General features: G+C 37.5%; 1 pseudogene; it reads left to right on the forward strand.

The window, feature by feature from the left end:
• The window catches only part of LOC133520312 (uncharacterized), a 207,956-nt pseudogene extending 185,499 nt beyond the window's left edge, over positions 1-22,457 (forward strand).

A 22,457-nucleotide genomic window follows, 5' to 3' on the forward strand; every position in this document is an offset into this window, starting at 1 on the left:
ACCCTGCCTACGAAGCTGATGGTCCCGGGTTCAAATCCTGGTAAGGGCATTTATTCGTGTGATGAGCATAAATATTTGTTCCTGAGTCATGGGTGTTTTTTATGTATTTAAGTATTTATAAATATTTATATATTGTATATATTGTTGTCTAAGTACCCTCAACACAAGCCTTATTGAGCTTTCTGTGGGACTTAGTCAATTTGTGTAATAATGTCATATAATATTTATTTATTTATTTAATTCATTGATAAAGTCGCCAATCGCCATGCACTTTTACGGCTGATGGTACATGCAAATACAATTTTTCGACTATAAAATACAGGATATTTTCAGTATTTACAATATTAACATTAATTGCTTAATCTAGGTCAAACATACTTAACACAAGGAATGTCAGGTAGTATATAATTGACAAATATAGAGTATATACAATTCTATATTTACTTATTGATTCAATTAAGTACAGCACAATAAAAAATCAATAAATAAATAAATCTATTATAGAACGAGCGTTTTCACGTGCATTTTTACAAATAAATGGAATATATATTTTAATACTAGGTTTAAACTCTCCATGACAGACCGATTAATCAATGCTATCACAAACACAACCGTGGGCAAAACCTATTGATTTTAGCGTAGTATTATTTTCATGCTGGAGCAATCGTTTAGTTTTTACAGGCTTTTATTTAACTTGCCCTGTCAGTATGTAAGTTTGTTTGTTACTCGTAGTTTAGTTAGTGTGGATCAAATCTTGGAAGATAAATTTGACACACTTATCGATTTCATAGAGATAACATTCGATAAGTTGTCACCCACAATGCAATATTATGGTACCATCGAGCTGATCTGATGATAGAGACAGGAGGTGGTGGTGGAGGTGGAACTCTGTGATGAAACAACGCAACTTAAAAAAAATTAGAATTGTCTCGATGATTATTAGTTGCCTTTGCCTTTTTTTGCCTTTGGTAAGAAAATTATAGTGAGCGACAAAAGCTTGTACAAAAAATGAAATTTTTGGCAAAAACTTATTTGTTTTTCATTTATTTTTACACAAAGATAAATGAGAAATAAGACCACCATAGTAGCGTCTCATTTACATAAACTTTCGAGTCTATGACGCATCAAAATGATAAACGCAGCGTGCGAGCTTGATATACTGAATTAGTTATATATATATATGTGTTTATTGTAATCCCCAACAACTAGCATGAACAAAAAAAACCAGGAGCTTAACTTTCGTACCGTAGTTCAGTAAAACATGGCACAAACGTAAGACAAAGTAAGATTGAGTTTCCTACCAGCGTAAATAAATTCTAGTCGCTACTCGCATCCTAAACAAACGAGATTTCCTCCTACGTACTAGCGTCTTATGGCCCCGTAGGTATAGTTTATTTCTTCGGGAAATTTCATTGGAAACACACGTGCCCTGGATTGTGCGATTTTCGTAGGATTACGTTAGATTGTTATTAAGGTAAACGTCAGAAAGCTCGTCACAGGGCCATTCAATCAAACTACATTATGGCATCAAGAGGATTTCGAAATGATGCTTCGTGCGTGCATATCGCTCGTACTTGTCCGTACATGTATGGGCGTGAACGACACGCACGAGCGACTGACATCATTTAGATATCATTTTAATGTCACAATGTAAGTTTGAATTTTGCCTCCGTGTCCCAGTACATGTCATCTTCGAACATACGTCATAAGCAATAACAGTGCATTGAGGTGAACAAAAGAATTTTCTCCCGCGGACGCTTCGGCTGTGGTGAGCTCTTTGCCGAGGTTTTCCTGAGGGGCTACAGTGTGGGGTTCTTCAAAAAAAGAGTGTACAGGTTTTTAAAGGGTCGAAAACGCGCATGTAATATATCTGGTGTTGCAGGCGTCCATAGGCTACAGTGACTGTTTACCATCAGGCGGGCTATATGCTTGAATGCCACCGACGTGGTATAAAAAAATAGAAAAACAACATTAAATTACTGTATTTTTGTGATTTCTAACTACTTATTAAACTATCTACTTACTGTTTCTTTTGGTAAACATTTATGTTATCGTGTAGGGTTATGGTAGCGTGTAGTGTTGTGCACAATTTAGGAAGTAGTCGGAGGAAGAAATTTTACTGCTGCTTACCCCGCACGGCCCCGCGTCAAGTGAACTTCCATGTCCTCAATATCGTGCGCATAGTTTAAATACTTTCTTTAAATCTTTATTTTGGTAACAAAATATTAAAAATGTTACCATAAATATGTAAAAGGATCAAAGGATACTTAGGATTTTTATTTGCATGTTTATTCCAGTCGTATTATATTGACAATATACTTTATGTCTGAGGACACAATTGAATTTCTAGTCTATCAAAAGCATCAATCATTCCAAATTCAATTATATGACCCGTTCCCGCGACAATCATCATTAGGGGCGTTAATTACAGCCACCGATTACCGCCGAATTCCGCAAAACCATTTTTGCCTGCTCAGCCACCCCCATTTGCATTTCCTGTGCGACTTGTTTTAAATGAGAGATTTGGCGACTATTGGCTCCGGCTACTTTTGCTATAACTATAAGTAACGTTTCACTAGCAAACTATTTACTGTTTGAAAGAAAAAAAAATCAGCTGTTCCATTGAAGACATCGACCTACTATATTTTTATATAAAACAGCTTTTTTTCATGTCTTCATCTCTCAGACTATGGTTGAACATAACAAAATGATCGCTTGCTGTGCTAAATCTTAGCTTTTTTATGATTTTTATTGAACATTCCTTCCCATCGCGCTTCCGGTTGAAAATGTTTCTTTAATTTAGCGATATTACAATGCAATGCATTATTAATCTTAAAAACTACGACCGATCTTGGCTTGAACACAACAACACACTAAATGTTTGTCAAATCTACCGTTGATAGTCGTTTGTCCCTTTTCGTTATTTTGACATATTTGTTTGTTAGAAAGAGACAATATTTAACCGGAGGTTCGTAACCTCTACCATGTCAGTAGAAAAAGGCAGGAAATTCAAATTTTCTATGGGACGAATAACCCTTCGCGTCAACATTTTTTAAATTTGCCGCTTTTTCTACTGAGGAACATTTTCCAAGCCATTGCTTGACAGACTATATTTATTATGACTGCTTAGTCTCATTAAATTTTGTTCATCAATACGTCTGTACTATATACCTATATTTATTTACAGTAATCACGAATATGCATAAATGGGTCTTTTGTTTTTGTTACAGTTGTTTGAGTCCACGGTCGGCGTACTTCTACGAATTTCCCCCGAGTGGTGAGTATTTTATTGTACGGAAAAATATATTATTTCACTCTAAAAATCTTTTACAGACAAGGTTGTTTCATTCGAGAATTAAGAGAAGAATCTACACATGTCATTACAAATGATTTCTTTAAATCATTTTTCAAATAACCATTGTCATTTTGCTATATATCGTCTCGAGCAGGGGCAGGGAGTATCTAGTGACACACCTTAAGTGTGATAGTATAAGAAAATATGCTCTCTAGAAACCTGCATATGTATACACGTTAGCTTGCGCTGACACAAGCTATATGCGTTTATGTTGTTGTAATCCAAAGTGACACTGCTAAACACTGAAAGTGGCTAATTGACTTTAATAAACTTATTATCCCTAAAAAGGACAACTTGCCCTTTATGTTAGCGTAACCAGCAGAAACAAAACAAAGAACTGTATAACCGAAAAACAGTCTCCTCTGCAGACAACTGCCTGGGCACCGCCAAGAAGAAGGTGACCACGTTCTCGCGTCTGCTGCGCGGACTCAAGTCTCATAGGAAAGAGAAGCATGGCTCCTGTTCGCCGAAGCACCACAGTCCGAGGCAGATCCTGCCGCCGCAGCGGGTGAGTACTAGTTGAGGATTATAGTTCGAAACTGATCTTAAAGGATGGCTCACACTAGAACGGACCCTGTCGGTTCGAGGGCTCTGACACTTGATCACCGATCATCTGTCATTGAAAACAAAGTGTTGGAAGCCTCGGCGCGCACCCGGACTTTTGCGTAAGTCATCCTTAAGTCTGCACTGTTTGAGAGTTGTAGATTCTGTGACAGTCTGGGCAAAAAGCTCTGTGAAAGTCTGGGAACCTCTGAAACGCGCAACTAAAAATTGCAGCGACGGATCTGAAATGTATGGGAAGATTCGTGGATCCGGATCTAGATCCAGATAATTTCATACATTTCCGATCCGGATTGCAAACCCTAGTCCCGATACATTATCACTATAAATAGATAGATTGTCAAGCGCTAACGTTTGATAAACTAGGTACCAAGTACCATGAAACATTTAGCACCGTGCCGTCTAAGTATAATTCCTTTCTCTATGGTATGGGTAACAAAATCCAGCACTTACATAGAAATTCATTTCGGCTATACATTAGGATTTTTCATGCAACAATACCTATGGAAACATTCGTAACCTTCGGATTATGGCTAGTTGTCTTTGCAAAATGCCACCATTGTCTTAATTCTACAATTTGATAGTAAATTAGTAGGCGTGCATGTTGTGATATTTGTCAATATTATACCTATACAGCCAATTTTACGATACAGATACTTATTTCGATTTGGCGTATTGAGTTCATTTTAATCGAACCATTTAAGTTGTTACCTAATGTCTGTATAAATAATTTCCAATCGCACTCATACATATCGCACAGTACATAACAAGCCTACGCCATAGCAGTTATTTTGTACCAGTACTGCAAATTCAATAGATCATTATAGGTTATTTCTATTCAAAAGATATCTGGGCCTCTGACATGGCCTAATGAACAGTTTTAACGAGCAATCGGTTTGCTATTTAGGCTCTATATATGTGGCATTCCATCACAGAAGGGTCCTTGTGCTTCAAGTGCAATAAGGACAATTACATCTGAAATTCCAAAAGATATTCTGACCACATATATTTAAACTGAACTTGAGAGACTAACAGGTCAATTCGAACGTACACTGATATAAGAAAAACTTCTGAGGCCATTCAGTTATCGTGCATTTCGCTCGTACTTGTCCGTACATGTATTGGCGCGGGCGAGACGCAAGATAACATGATTCAAATATCATTCTAATGTCGGTATACGTTTGAATTGGCCTGTAAGTTACCAAGATTTCGTCAATGATGTTATTGTGTCTTTAGTTTGTTTTAAAAAGCTTTTCATTCTACTATTTTTTGAACTTCCGTCATACATAAGTTTTGTCGTCGTTTAATACATAAACATGTACATCTATATATGTCCTACCTAACCTATGTTTAGCAGTACAATGTAAAGAGTCAGTTAGTAACAATATGAATTAAGTGAAAAATAACGCTTATGAAATTCCACTGAAAATCCCAATTCAGTACGTAACATCCCGCTGTGTATGTAACTTAAACTCTTAGTCCTGTACCTTTACATTTGTGAATGAGCAGGACTTTTTATCAAAAAAAAAAAAACCGGCCGCCGGTACAGATGTCGACATGCATTATCCATTTTCCACCTGAGCCCGTGCTTACAACCGAAAAAACCGTGAATTTAGACTCATTACCAGCCGGCCTCCAGACATGTGCCGTCTTTCCCCCTATTTTCACATAGTGTACACCCCCATCCGTATTGTATGCATCCGGCTCGACGCCGGTCGCCCTTTGACATGTACTGCCAGCAATTAGTATGACGCACGGCCGAGTCCGGACGAGGCCTTTAAAACGGATGGGAATATTTCGGGAAAGTTCGTTGACTGGAACTTAGGCTGGGAACTCACTTATAACTGACTAAATTGGAATTGCTTTTTTGTCTTAACGGCAAAGATTTTACGCTCTACAGTTTTTCGGCATTTAAATAATCGATAACTGTGGCAAGTGCAAAATCAGGATTTTGCAGGAGAGAGGTTCAAAGGTACAACGGAACGTAACTTTCTTATTTTGTTTATGTAGTTCGATAAACTTTTGAAATTGTTCTGGCGGAATCTCTCAGATTATGTCTGCATTAATAGAATTCTAAAATTTATCGCAGTTAATGATATAAGAGCTACTGCTAGCAACGTGGTAAAATCATAAAAATGTAATTTGCCTCAGTATTCTTAGGAGGTATCATTATGGCTTATCATTGTCGATCTTATTATATGTATGTATGTTCATTTAACTAGCAGTTTTTGTTAGACAGTTTGATATTGATCACTATAAATTGCGCTAAAAATAAATTCTTAAGACCGCCTCGTACTGATATCATGTATTTTTGAATGCTTTATTTGATAACCAAAAATTAGGTTATTAAGACTAAAACGCGCTCGATATTGGTTGGTGATTGGCGCGGAAAATACTATCGCATAATTTTTAAAAATATCTTAGCGTTTTTCGAAAATATGGGAAATCATTAGTTTAATGTCACTGCAGTGTACCGCGGGGATCGTACCGGAACAGGCCCGGCGCTCGAAGCTCGTGTGAATGTAATGCGTGCTTAAATAATGCACGCCAGTGTATTTTTTGTCGCGGCAAATATGAGCGATAGCGAAGTTGCGCTAAAAGTGTACTTTTAATCGCGAAATATAACCGTTGAAGCGCTTTCTTTTGTTTGAAAATGAACACTAGATATACTGCTTTTTATTTTGTACGAGTACGCGGACGAAGACGAAAATAAAAATGACAAATAAAGAGAATTAACTGATGTTGATCTCTGATTTAAAAATTTGTATCAAAAATAGTAGTAAATTAAGGTCGTAAGGCTGTATGACCTTGACAATTACTCACGCTGATGGGGTTCCTCGCGCGTATGTATTAAGTCAGTTATCGGTGTATGTGAGATGCATTGCGAGCCGTGTCAAAGTCATATCAGAACAATATCAACAATGACAAAAATTAGAATCTGCCTCCTGTTCGGTTTTCGTTTACTTTTAAATACAGGATGTTAATCTAGTCATCCGCAATAATTAACGGCGTTAATATATAATAAGGTCATAACTGAGCATCTTTTACTATGGGGAAAAAATTGACTCTCCTATATAAAATATCAATATCAGCCAGCCAAAATGTATGAAAGAGTCAATGTATTTTTCTCGATTTCGGGGTTGGTCCCATAGTAAAAGTTGCTCAGTATGACCTTTATATTCCCCCTGCAAACTATTGCAGGTGACCAAATTAACATCCTGAATAATTGGAACAAACTTGAGTAAAATCAACCGTTATTATTTGAATGTTGAATTAAAAGATACTTGCTGGAAGTTAGCCTTTGACGTTGAATTCCGCTTTCGTAACTACGGCTGTTTAATTTCGGTCAAATAAAGACCCATAAAAGCATTCTTCTTCAAGAACAAAAATGTTTGCTGGTGTTTTGATTAACAATACATATTACGAGTATACACTAAAACACATACGCACTTTTGCCTTTGCCAAAATCAGTTAAAAATCGTTAAAAAAAAATTGTCACATGCAAAATACCTTTACTCCCAAAAACGCCCCTAATCAAAGCTGGACACTGGCAATGTCGGTTAAAAAAGCAACTATCCAAGCGCAGATTCCACAAAAAACACCCCTATCAAAGCTGGAGACTCAATGCTAACCGAATAGAGACTATTTAAATCCACAACTCTCTCTATTGCCTAAAATAAAATACGAAAAAGCTAAAAAACATAGAATCCTTCAAATACCTCAACAAACTGTCACATGTACACAAAAAACACCCCTAATCAAAGCTGGACACTGCCAATGCGAACAGGGCTAATCCTAAGTGCAACGCGCGATAAGGATTAGAGCTGCCCTAATGGCCTCGAGCCCCTTGTACAAACCATAACTCAACCCTGCCTTGGCTCAACCGACTTAGCTTTGGCAGCCGTCATTTCTCAAAAGGCATGCGGTGACGTGGCCGGAGATTACAGATCGCAATTCTAGATGGAGCATGTGAACGCATGGTCACGACGCGGCGCTGACATGCTTAAATATTTAGTACGGATACACTTCAGTTGTGACCCGCCCTTACAAAACACTAATGTAAATTATTGTTCAATGATGTTAAAAAAAAAAACAAATGAGGGAACTGAAACTAAACAATGTTAATTGGTACACAAAAGCCTCCAGTCTAATTGCTAAAAGTGATCTCTTCCAGGCAACTTTTGGGTGGTGGAGATAACAGAAACAAATACTTAGGTGAAGCTGAATTAATTACAAAATCACATTTTAGTTGCGACGACATTTTACCACCGGAGGCTCTTTTCATGATAGCTTATAAATTGCAATGTATGCGGAAGTCATTCAAAATTTATTATTATAACAACCATGGTACAGTAGCTATAGATGTCTATTTATGATAGAAAGAGTCATAAAGAGGCTTCCGCTTATATTATAAGCTTAGAGATTTTATATGAAACATCTCTTGTTTGTATAAAATTAATACTATAAATGATGTCGAGTTCTAGGTTGATATAAATATGGGCCGTTGTAAACGGCATAGAATAATCTGAGTAGATTTAGTAGATAAGTAAGGTTTAATATTGGAAGCACTTGACCGGCGTGGCTTGCGGTACTAACGAGCGAAAGAGCGCGAGGTTGTAAGATACCGCCAGTCTTCCTAAACTATTTCTAATGCACAGTCTGTCGGAGGTGGTTTATGCCAGAGATTAATAAATATAACGCGGACGTGGAAAAATGTAGCACTTAATTCGGCCGAGATGAGTTGCGTGACTTAGAACCGCTTCGCTTGTGCTCCATGTTTGGCGAATACGTTAAAGGGCGTGTGTAAATATATATGTTACAGGATATATCGTTATCGGTTAGGTTTGTCGTCGCTTAAATTTAAACTTCAGGGGCCTCATGGCAAACTAGCAACACATTATAACATTACATGACAACACATTATGAACCATGTATGTTTTGACGTCCTGTCTGGCCTAGTGGATAGTGACCCTGCCTATGATGCCAATGGTCCCGGGTTCAAATCCTAGTAAGGGCATTTATTTGCGTGATGAGCACCGATATTTGTTCCTGAGACTTTGGTGTTTTCTATGTATTTAAGTATATATATATATATATATATATATTTATTACGTATCTAAGTACCCACAACACAAGTCTTCTTGAGCTTACTGTGGGGCTTAGTCAATTTGTGTAATAATGTCCTATAATATTTATTCATTTATTTATTTTATTTATTTATGTATGTATTTTATTTGTATCTGGTACGTGTATAAATATAGCGTATTCAAAATATAGTAATCTATATATATATGGTATATTTCAGTTCAAATAAATAAAAAAAACCTAAATATCTGAATTGTTATTTTAGAATATTATCGAATTGATTTGAATCAATTATATTATTTTGCAATATTTCTACTTATCTTGGAGCTGCTTTTATACTACTACCGTGGTAAACTAGTATACAGCCCGCTAATAAAAAGCGGTTATCGTGACCTAAGAATGCTTGAAAGTAAAGGAATGTGACTTGCCCTATTCGATAAGTGAAGAATTCTACGAAATCGTCTACCGTTGTATCTCCCAGCGCGAATTTCCTAAAGATCTACGGACATAGGATATTGCAGAAAATCATCACTTTAAAACGTTGAAAAAGTTCTATGAAGAGGAATGCAGAGAAGAGCGGAAGCGCTGGTGGCCTAGCGGTAAGAGCGGGCTACTTGCAATCCGGAGGTCGCGGGTTCAAACCCCGGCTCGTACCAATGACTTTTTTGGAACTTATGTACGAAATATAATTTGATATTTACCAGTCGCTTTTCGGTGAAGGAAAAAATCGTGAGGAAACCGGACTAATCCTAATAAGGCCTAGTTTACCTTGGAAGGTCAGATGGCAGTCGCTTTCGTAAATAGCCTACGCCGATTCATTCGTGATAAGCCGAGGAAAAATGCCGAGACAACGCGAGGAAGAAGAAATGGAATGCAGACACAGGACAAGAGAGAGTACCCTCTCCATCCGGATGATGTGCCTAAGGACGGAAGTCCAATAAGAGTTGGCTAGAAGTCGTACATACAAATAAATAATAAATATTATAGGACATTATTAATTACACAAATTGACTAAAGTCCCACAGTAAGCTCAAGAAGGCTTATGTTGTGGGTACTTAGACAACGATATATATAATATATAAATATTTATAAATACTTAAATACATAGAAAACTATGACTTAGGAACAAATACCCGTGCTCATCACACGAATAAATGTCCTTACCAGGATTTGAACCCGGGACCATCGGCTTAATAGGCAGGGTAACGGGTAGTGACCCACCACGCCAGACTGGTCGTCAAATATACTATATATAATCCGTAAACGCAATGTAGGGAATGTATAGTAAAAGCTTGCATTCTTTGTATAAAGGTATAGTTCATGTCATCCGCGACGACGCGTAGATTTGTCTAATGTAACCTTTAACAACATGACAATACGAGTTAAGGCACGCGTCTTCGTGAATGACACGATCTATAGCTCCACTAACGCTATCTGTTCGATCTTGTGGCACGAGTGGCACGACGTTGACAATGACAGAGGAGACGTCACAGGTCCGAGGAATGTCCCAAATACCGAGTCAAACTCTCAATATTCAAACTGGCCTATTGTTACCTGGTTCTATTTATCATTAAAATTTATTTGTAGTTTTACATGTATGTAAAATGTATAATTTTATTGTTGGTGCAATAAAGAATATTTACTTACTTACTTACTTACTGGCATACATTATTCAACTGAATGTCTATGGGCCATAACTTAACTATAGCAATTAAAGTTCATTATAATTAGCTTGTTATACGGCATAATGTTTATAGCGCCACCATAATGACAGATACGTAACGATGGGAGCTAAATTACATTACAACGCTTAATCGCTTTACGATTCTGTATTTATATCGTTTATTTTGATGACTCAGCACAATATACTTCTTGAGCTAGAACAATAGAAATAATAAATGTATCTGCTATTTTTTTAATTGAAATGAATTTATGGAATAGCGGGCGTAGTTATTGTGTGTCTCTTCTGAAGACCAGACACTTCATAAGAATATCATAAAAATCGATTTTTAGTGTGATGTAATTAATGGATGATATGAAAAAACGTATCATTCAATTAAATATAAATCAAGTTAAATTGTCAGAATATATCACATACCTGAAGCATGTCCTACAATAAAATACTTAACTTACTAAGTAATAAAATAACTTATAAAAGCTAAATAGCTCCAAACTAGGTTAAACAGCATTTTGATAGTCGAAATAAAACAATGACTTAACAATTTTATTGCGCTTTTACTGCCACGACGCTATTGGAGTTCCTTGAATGCAATGTTGGCACCTTGCCGTAGTGTATCCTTACAAACATTATTGCACCCCTACTATACGTTATGTTCCTGTCGCAGATAACCCATCCACTAGATGAAACTTATGAAAAAACTTTCAATTACGTTTCAATATCATTATATCAGTCCATTCCACCAAGATGCCAACTCAAACTTGCGTTTTAGTATAGAAATAATATTAAATGATATCATTTTGCTATCGATCGCGTGTGAATTTTCTCGTACTTATCCGTACATGCAAAGCACATGGTTGTGATATCATTTCGATGTCAAAATATAAGTTTGAATTGGCCTTCATGAGAATGCGACAATGTGTCTTTTTTCAGTCGCGCCTACTTTTACCGCCTAACCAGCATTTTATAAAGTTACAGGTTAACCCTTTGCTACTACAGATTTAAGCTACAGACTTTACAATTTTCAACCGACAACAACGTTTAAGCTGTATAAGATAAATAAAGTCTAAGTAGAACACGTGCCTCGAAAAATCAAGAAAAATGTATGCTCGAATAGATGGCGCTATACTTTTAGTCTCGTGTCGAAGGATGACAGTAAATTTAGTTGACTACAAAATTTGCTTTGACAATACGCCTCGATACTAAATTCTTTTTGTCATGATTCATTGATCAAGCTCGGTACAAAGCCGATTTAGAGTTGTGAAATTGTAGCTTTCATAAAACTTGCCATTGACGCACATGGGTTAATGGCCACCAAACTAGCAATTGAGTAGAATAATAAAAGCATGGTGATCGCGATCGCAAACAGTTGAAAACATGTTTCAAAATACGAAGTCTGTAAGAGGTAGTCAATGTTTTGCTGACTCGGAATATCGGCTATAAAATGTTATTGCCGCAGACTATAGTAGCTTTTGGTAGGTTTGGTAGCCTTATGTCACCCATAAATATTTTACATGTATCGATAAGATTAGGTTGCATGTTGCATTGCTAGTTAAATTGGAACCGATGTAGAACTACTTTAGACAAGCATTGTACATTGTTTCATGTTGATGCATGGTTTTTGAAACAGTTTTCTTCCATAAGAAACGTGCAAACAGGGAGTTTCTTAGTCACCTGCAATAACATACGGGTTAAATATATTAGTCATACTGAGCAACTTTTACGATAGGACGAACCCCGAAACCGCGAAAAAAAATGTTTATTTCATACATTTTGGCTGACGGACTTTGACATTTTCTATGGAAGAGTAATTTTTTTTCGTGATTTCGAGATTGGTCCCATAGTGAAAGATGCTCAAAATGACCTATATATTCAGCCTGTAAATTATTGCAGGTGACTAAATAAACACCCTGTATCGGGAGTTTTTCAACTCTTGGCATATTTTACGAGGTGAATTTAAAAGTCATACTTGGCAACTATTGTGGAAACAATCCCGAATTCGCGATAAGAGAACCGAAGAAACGCGAAGAAAATTTTGCTGATCAGCCCGCGTAGCGAATCGTTAACGCTCCGTAGCGGAGCGTAATCATCTTTCTCTATCACTCTCCAATATTAGTGGGACAGTGACAGTTGCGTTTCGTTCGCTACGGAGCGTTAACGATTGACACGTTGGCTACGCGGGCAGATGTCGATGTTTCTGTTTCTACGAAGCCAACTTTTTCGCGACGGGGCGGGTCTCATAGTAAATGTTGCTCAGATGAAAATAATGACCTAGTAGCTGTACCACGAGTTGACACTTGACGTTCACGAACGTAAATGTCAAATGCCAATTCGTGGTAGCCGTGTAGGTATATATTTGCTTGGCAAAATAAATATTTTGTTTGAATTTGCGAGTCTAATCCCACATGTGCTTTCTATTTATTCTTGAAATACTTTTATTATATTAGGTATTATAAAAACTGTGCTACGAGTTTTTGCGAATGTATTTTCACAGCTCGTTCATCATGTTGTTACCTACAGTATTTTCGCAACGTTTTCAACTTAGATTATATTTTCGAAGAATTGTGTTACGTGGAATCTCTTGGGAGTCTAGGTCTTATTTTAACCGTACTTTTACTTTTATTTCTGTGAATATTACCTATACCGTAAATAAATGTCTTTTATTTACCTCTCTTGGATATTTTTGCGTCTTCACATGAGTTATCGTAACGATATAGGTATTATTATTTTAAACGGGATTGAATAAACACTCCGACATGTTTCTATCCGTATTCGAGGATCTTCGACTGGAGCACCGACAGCGCTGTCTCAACTAAGTATATGTGACTTACCCGTTTAAAGTACTTTTAATATGTTCAAGTCTCACAGTTTTATTGTTAAAAGTAAGCTATCTATAATGAGAAAATCTTAAGAGGGATCTATACCACGTGATCTCTATACAAAAAGAGAAAACGTTCTTCCACTTCTAAATATTTTCCATTCTCCATGTTTTTTTTAGTATGTTATTGACACGATGAAAAACTAGGTTTATAGGAATTCCATTTTTTTTTCAAAATATAATATACAAAAAAAAAAATATCTTAAAGGGAAACTTCTTCCTCGCATTGTCCTGGCATTTGGCCACGGCTCATTGGATCCTGGGGTCCGCTACTAATCCCTTGAATTGGCGTAGGCACTAGTTTTTAACCTTGCATCTTAAAGGGAAACAAGTTTAACAAAAACATAAAGCCATAAAAAATGAAAATGTAAAACAATAACGGAGCCTGAAACGAAATAGTTTATGTCAATTTGTGAAGCGATACTAATTGAAATTCGGGAGGCACGCGAAATAACAATTATGGAATGAAAGATCGTTATGATACAGCTGATAGAACTAAACTGTTTTTATTTAATAAACCAATAAAAATGTCTTTTGTTATCTGTGACAAAGAATTTTCATTACTTAATTTTACACTAGTTTTGTCGTAGTTAATGTAAAGTTTTTCTAGCTTTTAGTTGACTTACCCGTATGTAATGTTAGTCAGTGTGAGCCAAATCTTGGAAGAAAATTTGACCAACTTCCCGATTTCCGATTGAGCTGAAATTTTGCATACATATGTACATGCAATGACAATGCAATATTATGATGACATGTAGCTGATCTCGTGACGGAGACAGGAATTGGCCATGAGTACTATGTAATAAAACAACGACGGGTGAGCGGGTTAACGAAAAATAGTAAACGCTATCTGGCCTACCAACAATGGCACCCGCGAGCGTGCGCCCGCGCCAGCTAGCGGAGTAAAATTTCAATGAAGATGGCAAACACTGGCCAAAATTTAATGACAGTCGATCGATCTTTACGATTTCCGCATTCAAAGAGCAGGCCTTAACGGATTTTTTTTGAATTTAGAGTGTGTGATTTTGATAAGGCGGCAATAAATTCAGAAAGGTTCGAATTAAGGCAGCGTAGGGTTGTCACATTATAGGCCCATTGTCGGCTATTCGCATTATTCCCTTATCAAGCTGGAAGTTAATGGGCGAGCTTTGTGCCCTCTATGATAAATTGATTCGTCCATATCGCCTCATTGTAATGTAGATATTCTTAGCTGCTTAAGTGTGGATGATAAATTATATGTTTTTGTCTGTTCTAGTGTATTTGGGTGTAGTGTTGCGCCTAGCTAGCAAATCTTAGTTTTGCCGGCTCACGCCCCGCCCTTTCAAACATACAATTAAGAATCAATATTAAACATATGACTTTCTTTTTCTTTGTGTTCCGCAGTCTAGACATTTCAATCTTACACACAGTAACTTTGAATACTAAATTCGTTTTCGGACTAACTATTACACTAAAAATGCACTTAAAACTATTTACCTTTTAAGGCAGTTGATCTAATGATTAAGTGAACTTCGTTATTCGGCCAAATGTTTTCAGCTCTAGTAAGGAGTGCCTGGCTCAATTGAGTACTAATGATCCTATTGTTTATCTGTTTATAGCAATGACCGAGTGTTATAGTAATAATAAATTAATTATTTACTTAATAAATACACCCATTAGTCCCATTACTAGTATTAGAAAACGCTCTATGTCCTAAAGAGATACTTGGGAAAGAGAGCTTTCAGCCGGTGTTTTATTTTGTTACTGAAGTTAGCCTTTGTTATAACTTTTCTTTTAAGACTATGTTTTAGTTCAAGTTCTTTTTTGAGACACTAATGAGGATAGAATAACGGTTTTATATATAGGTACAGCTCCTGGGCCCGCAGATACATAGCCATTAATTTGTAACAACAGTTTATTTATTAATTTCTAATAATAAGCATGGTACAAGTTACAATTATATCCGTTTCGCAAAACGTTACGTTTATCGGCGAGTATTACACTCACATATTATTTAAAATCAACATATATGTTATTCAAAACGTTTACCTATGGCAAAAGTACCTACAAGACAAAGTTGATTGACCCACAATTTATTTTTACTGGAGGAGCTCACAGGCTGTCTTAATAAAGACTGATACCGAAAATCAGGGACGCGTACTGAAACTTCATTATATAATTTATAAATGTAAAAGCTTTCTCGATAAGGCTTTCGGTCAATGTAATTTATCATACGAGCGGAACGACCGTGATTTGTAAAAAAGTTTCATCCTCAAGAAGTTTCCAGTGTATTAGAGGATCCTGTTTAAGAAAAATGACTAGTCAAGGACGTGATAAATGATCATTTTTATAGTCTTCTTCAGTTTTAATGTTGATTTTATTATGAGGAAATTTTCTTTATTTATTTTCATTGACCTAAATGAGGCAGAGATGCTTATTTTATGCAAATGAGTTCTGCATTTTAGCTTTCTAAAATAATTGTAATGTAAACTTTACTATCTATGCGACTGAGACAACTCAAAGCAAGGTGTGCAGATGCATATATATTTTTATCGTTTATATATGAATGCTAAAATTTTACTGCTAAGAAGTTGCACAGTAGAAAGGAATTTTCAAAATAGTTTATGGACAACAAACTAAGCTTTACAAGGTTATGTTTATAAAAAAAGCCCTTCCAAAATTTTCACATACAGCATTCGTTTCCAAAAATACTCCCCCATCGCTAGTTTCAGCATCTAACCCATTTCCCCCAGGTGGACACCCCGGACAGCGTGCTGCAAAGCGGGCTGGGTCTGGGCCCGGGGCCCGACACGGCCCTGCGCTCCATGGTAGACCCGAGAGACTATGATCGCCTCCGCTTCTTTCAAATGAACGCCCAACCCAACACATTTGAAGAAACTATACATAGGGTGAGCGCATTAGCTTCTCCTGCTTACGGATTTTGACAGACATCATTGACAAATACATATAATGTTGAATGCATGATACAGTGTGGCCAGTTTTGGCATGTGGTGTCTTGGTCATGGCGTAATAACATAATGGTATTTAACACCTACAAAACAGCCATAACTTTTACACGTAAATAACTTCTCATGAAATATTTGGAGATTTTTTTTGTCTGTTAAAATCTTGTAGGAGGAAAAAGCTGTAGTCCGTTATCCTCTGAGTGGCAAATAATTTGTGTGTAGTTTATATATTATATACTCGATTTGATTTTGGCGTTTTTATTTTATTGCTCATCAATTTACTTCAATAAATAAGTGTTTATTTAGGTGTATAATTTAGTTTAGGTTTCCTCTGCTGTTTTAAAATTCCAATATTACTAGTAGCATTTTTTGTTTGTACTTATCCCAACATTGAATATCTAAATATGTAACTATAACTATACGTGTAATTCATTTTCTATATTATTATTATTTGCCAACGGAGAGTTAACAGGCTTTCAAATTCAAAATTCTAAACAATGCATTTTTGGACACATTTTTATTCGGCATGCCCAAAAGAATTGGAGGTGGATCATTTCATTATTTTTGGTTATTCATACTCTCACATTGTCTCATGGGTTCTTTAAAAAATAAGCAGTTGACAGTTTCAGTAGTTGTTCAAATATGAGCATGTCTTCATACTGAAAAACTTATCCTCTATTACATTTTTGTTCTACAGACATTGAATTGGATTTCTATTTGACATACTTATAAAGCTTGAATTTTTTATCACAGCACGCACAAAGTTTGCACTTTTAATGGTACTTTAAGTTGCACTTTATTATTTCTAGTTTTCTCACACAGCATGAGTGCATGAAGTTAGCATTTTTCAGAAATTCACAATGTTCACATAAAGTTTGCTATGTTATATTATACACCTACATAATTTAACTGGTTTTACTGAACGTGAACATAAGGAATAGTATACATTTTTATTTTGATACTGTTTTATGTTCGTTTATTTGCAGCAATGTTAATATTGTCTGCAATCTTTTATGCATATAATATACCACACGTGTGTGTGTGATATGATTACATTATATCGAAAACCAAATAAAACGTCTGTACTTATTAAGTACATTTTAATAAGCCTTCAAGGATATCAAAAAGCAGCTAACTTTAAATTTATGCATTTAATGAACTTTATCCTTTGTTACAGTTAAAAGTTCAGGAAGCAATGAAGAAAAAGACAAAATAGCGAGAGAACAGGAAGAGGTAATTCCTTTACTATTACGTCAAGCTAATTTAAACAACATAGTTTTCACGTAGGTAATTGTTATATTTTGGACAGTCACTACCAATACTATAAAAACATCGTTATAGTTACATATAGACATCGTTATAAACAATCGCTGCACCTGCATCTATGCAATTAAAACTTCACGAGGCCATGCGCTTGGCGAGAAGTAGAAGCCCATGGAGGAGCCTGGTCTTCAACATGAGTGACCGACTGAAAAAAGATAAACAATTACCATCCCCATCTCAGAGGACACCGAAACATACTAAGCTCAATACCTACATACTTAAATAGGTACATAAAAATTATTAAATTTACGTCTCACTCACTTAATATATACAAAAGTAATCCAAGCCTCCAACATAACCGAGTCAGTGCTTGTTTCCGTATGAAATATAGCCCTCCTACTGTTTGCACTAGCATTACACGGAAAGGCCGTTACCATCCCAACTTATCCGCACACATCCAAAACATAATCTGATGTGAGAGTCGCAGTAACATGTAATCTTCAAGTGTCTCGAACATTCGACGCGCGAGCCGAACCGCGGGCTAATCGTGCCCTAATCTCGAGCTAAGCCTATTAGAGGCAGTTGTATCGCTTCCCTTCGAAACTTCGGAAGCCCTTGCTCAGCACATTTAGAACTCTCGTAAAACTATGAGACCCTGCGTTGGAATATCGAACATTGAAATTTTACTGCGCCATAAACTGTTGCCGCATGAATTTGGGGTACATGGTACGGCGATTGGTATGACGTCGATTATTTTTTTATTTATTGGATTGGACGTCGATATCTCCATACAAATTGAGTTGTACACGATTGGTTATTGATCGTTTTTTTTTTTTGTTAAATTGTCAATTTTTCTCTTATATATAATATCTTTTCAGACATACTTGTATAACTATTGTGTAAAACTATTTGCTCCGTATTTATACTTCAGAAGTATTCAAATCTTCTTTCTGTCTAAGAATTTATTTCTTTGAATATTGCTTTTTATCGACGAACTTATTCTATAGGTGGAGCCTAATTTGTAAAGGCACATTGGAAACTTTTTCGTCATTTATCACCTTTAAGCCTCGTAATACATGACTTTCAGTTTTACTAAAGTCACTTACAAAATTCTTGAATTATGGCGTAAAAAAAGCTTATAAAAGTCTTTAATGTTGGATGTTGGAACTTTTTAAATTTACCTTGTCGCAGGATAACGAAAGGATTTTTGTATGAATTGATAAATTTATGTGTTTGTTACAGATTTTAAGGGATATTAGACATGGACTGATGAACATGGGACGGGATGGTGTGCGAGGACCTTTTGGCGGTATGTTACATGTTGTTGTGTTACCTGATTAATAATCAATGATATTTTCATCGCATACTTTTAAATCATACTATACATGTGAATAGTAAACATTAGTACATTAGTTCACATGAGTTAAAAATCACATTTTGCTAAAGTACACACAATAGGTAATACATTATTACAAAAATATAAGAATCATTATTAGATCATCATTATGTGTACTAATAATTATGACTGATTGACGAAGTTGCAATAGTTTCGTGCTCGTCCATCCTCATTAAAAAAAAAACTTGATTTGCACATTGTAACTCTTGTATGATAATCTACATATTCAATGCAATTTAAATGATTTCGACAAACATTTTTACATAATTTACCTTAATTTCGCATGTTGCTTGCACGATGTCGATTTTATACCTAATTAAGTGTTGTTATTGAGTATCTATATTTGCGGAACGCTTATTTTTTGATAAGTTACAAATGTACCTATTTTAATATTGTACTGTGTGCTTTTGTTGTGCATCGTCCATCGATCATTATTGTCACGTTCCCGTTAATGGGACAAAACATCATTAAACATCATGTTTCAGTCTACAGAACAAAGTGCCAATGAAAGGCAAAAAAATGACGTCTAACGCCCCGTATTAAGAGTGGCAGTTATTTAACTCACCTTCATCCATCAAACATTTAATTTGCGTTAAATAAAAATCTACATGCATGTGTTTTAAAAATATTTTGCATCAAACCACGCACGGCTTTCCGATGTTCGTACACAGAGCTTTGAGAGCAGTGTGTCAGTGATACCGCCACTTTGCGCCACCGGATTACGGATGGTCATTTTACGGTAAATTTTTTCGCAAATTATGTTCGCACGTTTTTTTATTTGCGCTAATGAAAACTGGTACGCTGACATAGTCTAATGACGAGCTCGTTTACAGACGATACGTATATGTACGACGACGAGGCGAGAGGTCTGTCCGGGCGAGGGCACTGGTATGACGAGCCGCCGTACGAGAGCGACCCCGAAGATTTTCTCATGGGCGGAGGAGCCCCGGCCGCCTCGTTTTCAAAATGGCCGCGTGTGCTTCACTCTCAACCTCCGCAATGAATCGAGAGGTGAAGGCGTGATATCTCTCAGAACCGCCGGCGACATAAGCCTAGCGAGAGCCCCTCGACGGGGATTAATAATTCCGCAGAGCGGACCCTACCCGACAACCGTGATCCCGTTGCGAACAGCAAGGGACCGCGAGAGCGGGGATTACGCTGCGTCCGATATACAGTCTATAGGCTCGAGGCTGTCTGGAATATCGCTGGACTCCACGAGGTCAGAGAGGGATTCCAGAAGAGGCTACCGGCAAATGTCAGGATACCGGATAGGCGACCCACTATCGCCCGCTTCTTCGGATTACGAAGATCAAGAAAGCGAAACTGATTCACAACATATAGCAACCGTGCACCAGGTATAATAAGACTTCTTTTCCGCGCTTGATTATTAATACAAATTGGTTTATTCGAGATGAATTGGCATTAAAAATTAATAAATTAGCCTGACAATCGCATATCGCTTTTGACTTGCAAGCCCTTCTTCCACTTAGTATTTTTTAATAATTTCAGTCGGCTGAAGAGTGCGAAGGGTTTCCAACCTTGCAGGAAAAGTGCGAGGGCTTAGGCAAGATGTACAAAGAAAAATTTCAAGATTACGACAAGAGACCGGACCGGAAGGCACCGACCGGCGGACGAGCGCCGACCAAGCGTTCCCTTGTTCTAATAGTTCGTTCGAAAGTCTTCCCAGCGGATCAGGCAGTAGTGAGTGGATTTATTGAGTTTTTGTCGTGTTAATATAAATGTTTTTTGTAAATAAGTTTGTCTTTCCTTTCTTTGTACCAATAACTCCCCATATATTACTTACAGATAATAATGGTCTTGTAATAGGTAGTAAAATTTATTACCAAGTCCTGCATAATCGTTACTAATCGCACTAACCTGTTTAACGGTGTCCTACCTATTCACAGTCTTACAAAGATGTACCTACAGGTATTTCTAGTTTCAATGTCGTGGTAATAAAAGAATCGTAAAAACCTAAATGCCTAAATCTAAACTATTTATGTCCAGGCACACAAGCATTGGTTCGAGCCGGTAGTAATCACTCATCTCTCTCGGCAGAAGAAAATATAGAATTAAGTCCGGCCGGGCGGAGCTTACTCGCGCCCGCAAATGCTGTGCAGGGCGCGCGCGCTCGTTGATTTCGTGCCCAATATTTACGACAAAGATGCTTTGAGATACAAGGTAAGATACCATGCAAATTACACAGCCAATTAACCCCAGCATACCGCTGAGAAACTTTCATAAAGTCGAATCATTATTTGTTGACAGAAAGGGGACATCATCGAGGTAATCAACATGAACGCATCTGGGATCTGGCGAGGCGTTTAAATAACAAAGTTGGAAACTTTAAATTCGCAAACGTTGAAGTACTATCCGACAGAGAAACGATGCGATCGAGGTCATTCCAAATGGTGCAAGAGCCGGGAGAGGCTTTGGGAAACGCGACCAAGAACGGTGGAAGAATGTTGAGGAGAATAGATTTACCGGAGTACACAGTGGCCTTTGCAAGAAATGGATACGAAGATATAGAACTCTTTAAAGAAATCGAACCATCCGATCTTGACTACTTAGGAATAATGACCCCTTTGAGCACCGCACTCGCATTCTGGCTGCTGTACAACTGCTGCACCAACTCGAATGTAAGTTTAGAGTAAACCTTAATGACTATGAGTTTGTCGTGTGATTACATTAATGACGTTAGTGATAAAGGATTATTTCTGATTGTCTTAGGTGGCGAAGGTGACTGTGAAGGAGAAGGCGGTGGCTCCAGTTCCGAAGGTGCGATTCACCATTCGGTCGGCGGCAATTTCCCCGTGACTCCGGGTGTTATGAAGCGGGCGTTGGTAGTCGGCGGAGTAAGAGTTCGGAACGTCTCCTCTCGTCCACAGATCAGACGAACCGTCGCACCGGCCGCCAGAGACGGCTCCACAGGCCAAGCGTTCCGTCCGTCGCCGACAGCCCGACGACGCCGAATGCGACAGAATCGAGCGTTACCCGGGTACTAATGCGGAAAGAATCACGAACAGGAGCGTCGGCTGCCTGGAGGCGGCCGAGACGATACATGGTGAATCAGATCACAGGCTTAACGTAGTCAAATTCGTGGCCGGCGGGGAGCCTTGCGCCTCGGAAAAGAGCAGTGATTCCGGTCTGTGCGTAGTTCTTCGCTGAGTTCGGCGCATCCTCATCGTCCCTGAGCGAGGCCCGCCGCGCCCGCGCTCGCCTAGGCACTGGCGCGGGCGCGAGCGCAGGCCGCGCTGCCGCCCGCACCCCCCGGCCCCGTCGCAGAAGCAGAACCT

Source organism: Cydia pomonella, chromosome 8, assembly GCF_033807575.1.
Source record: "Cydia pomonella isolate Wapato2018A chromosome 8, ilCydPomo1, whole genome shotgun sequence".
Classification (NCBI taxonomy): Eukaryota; Metazoa; Arthropoda; class Insecta; order Lepidoptera; family Tortricidae; genus Cydia; species Cydia pomonella.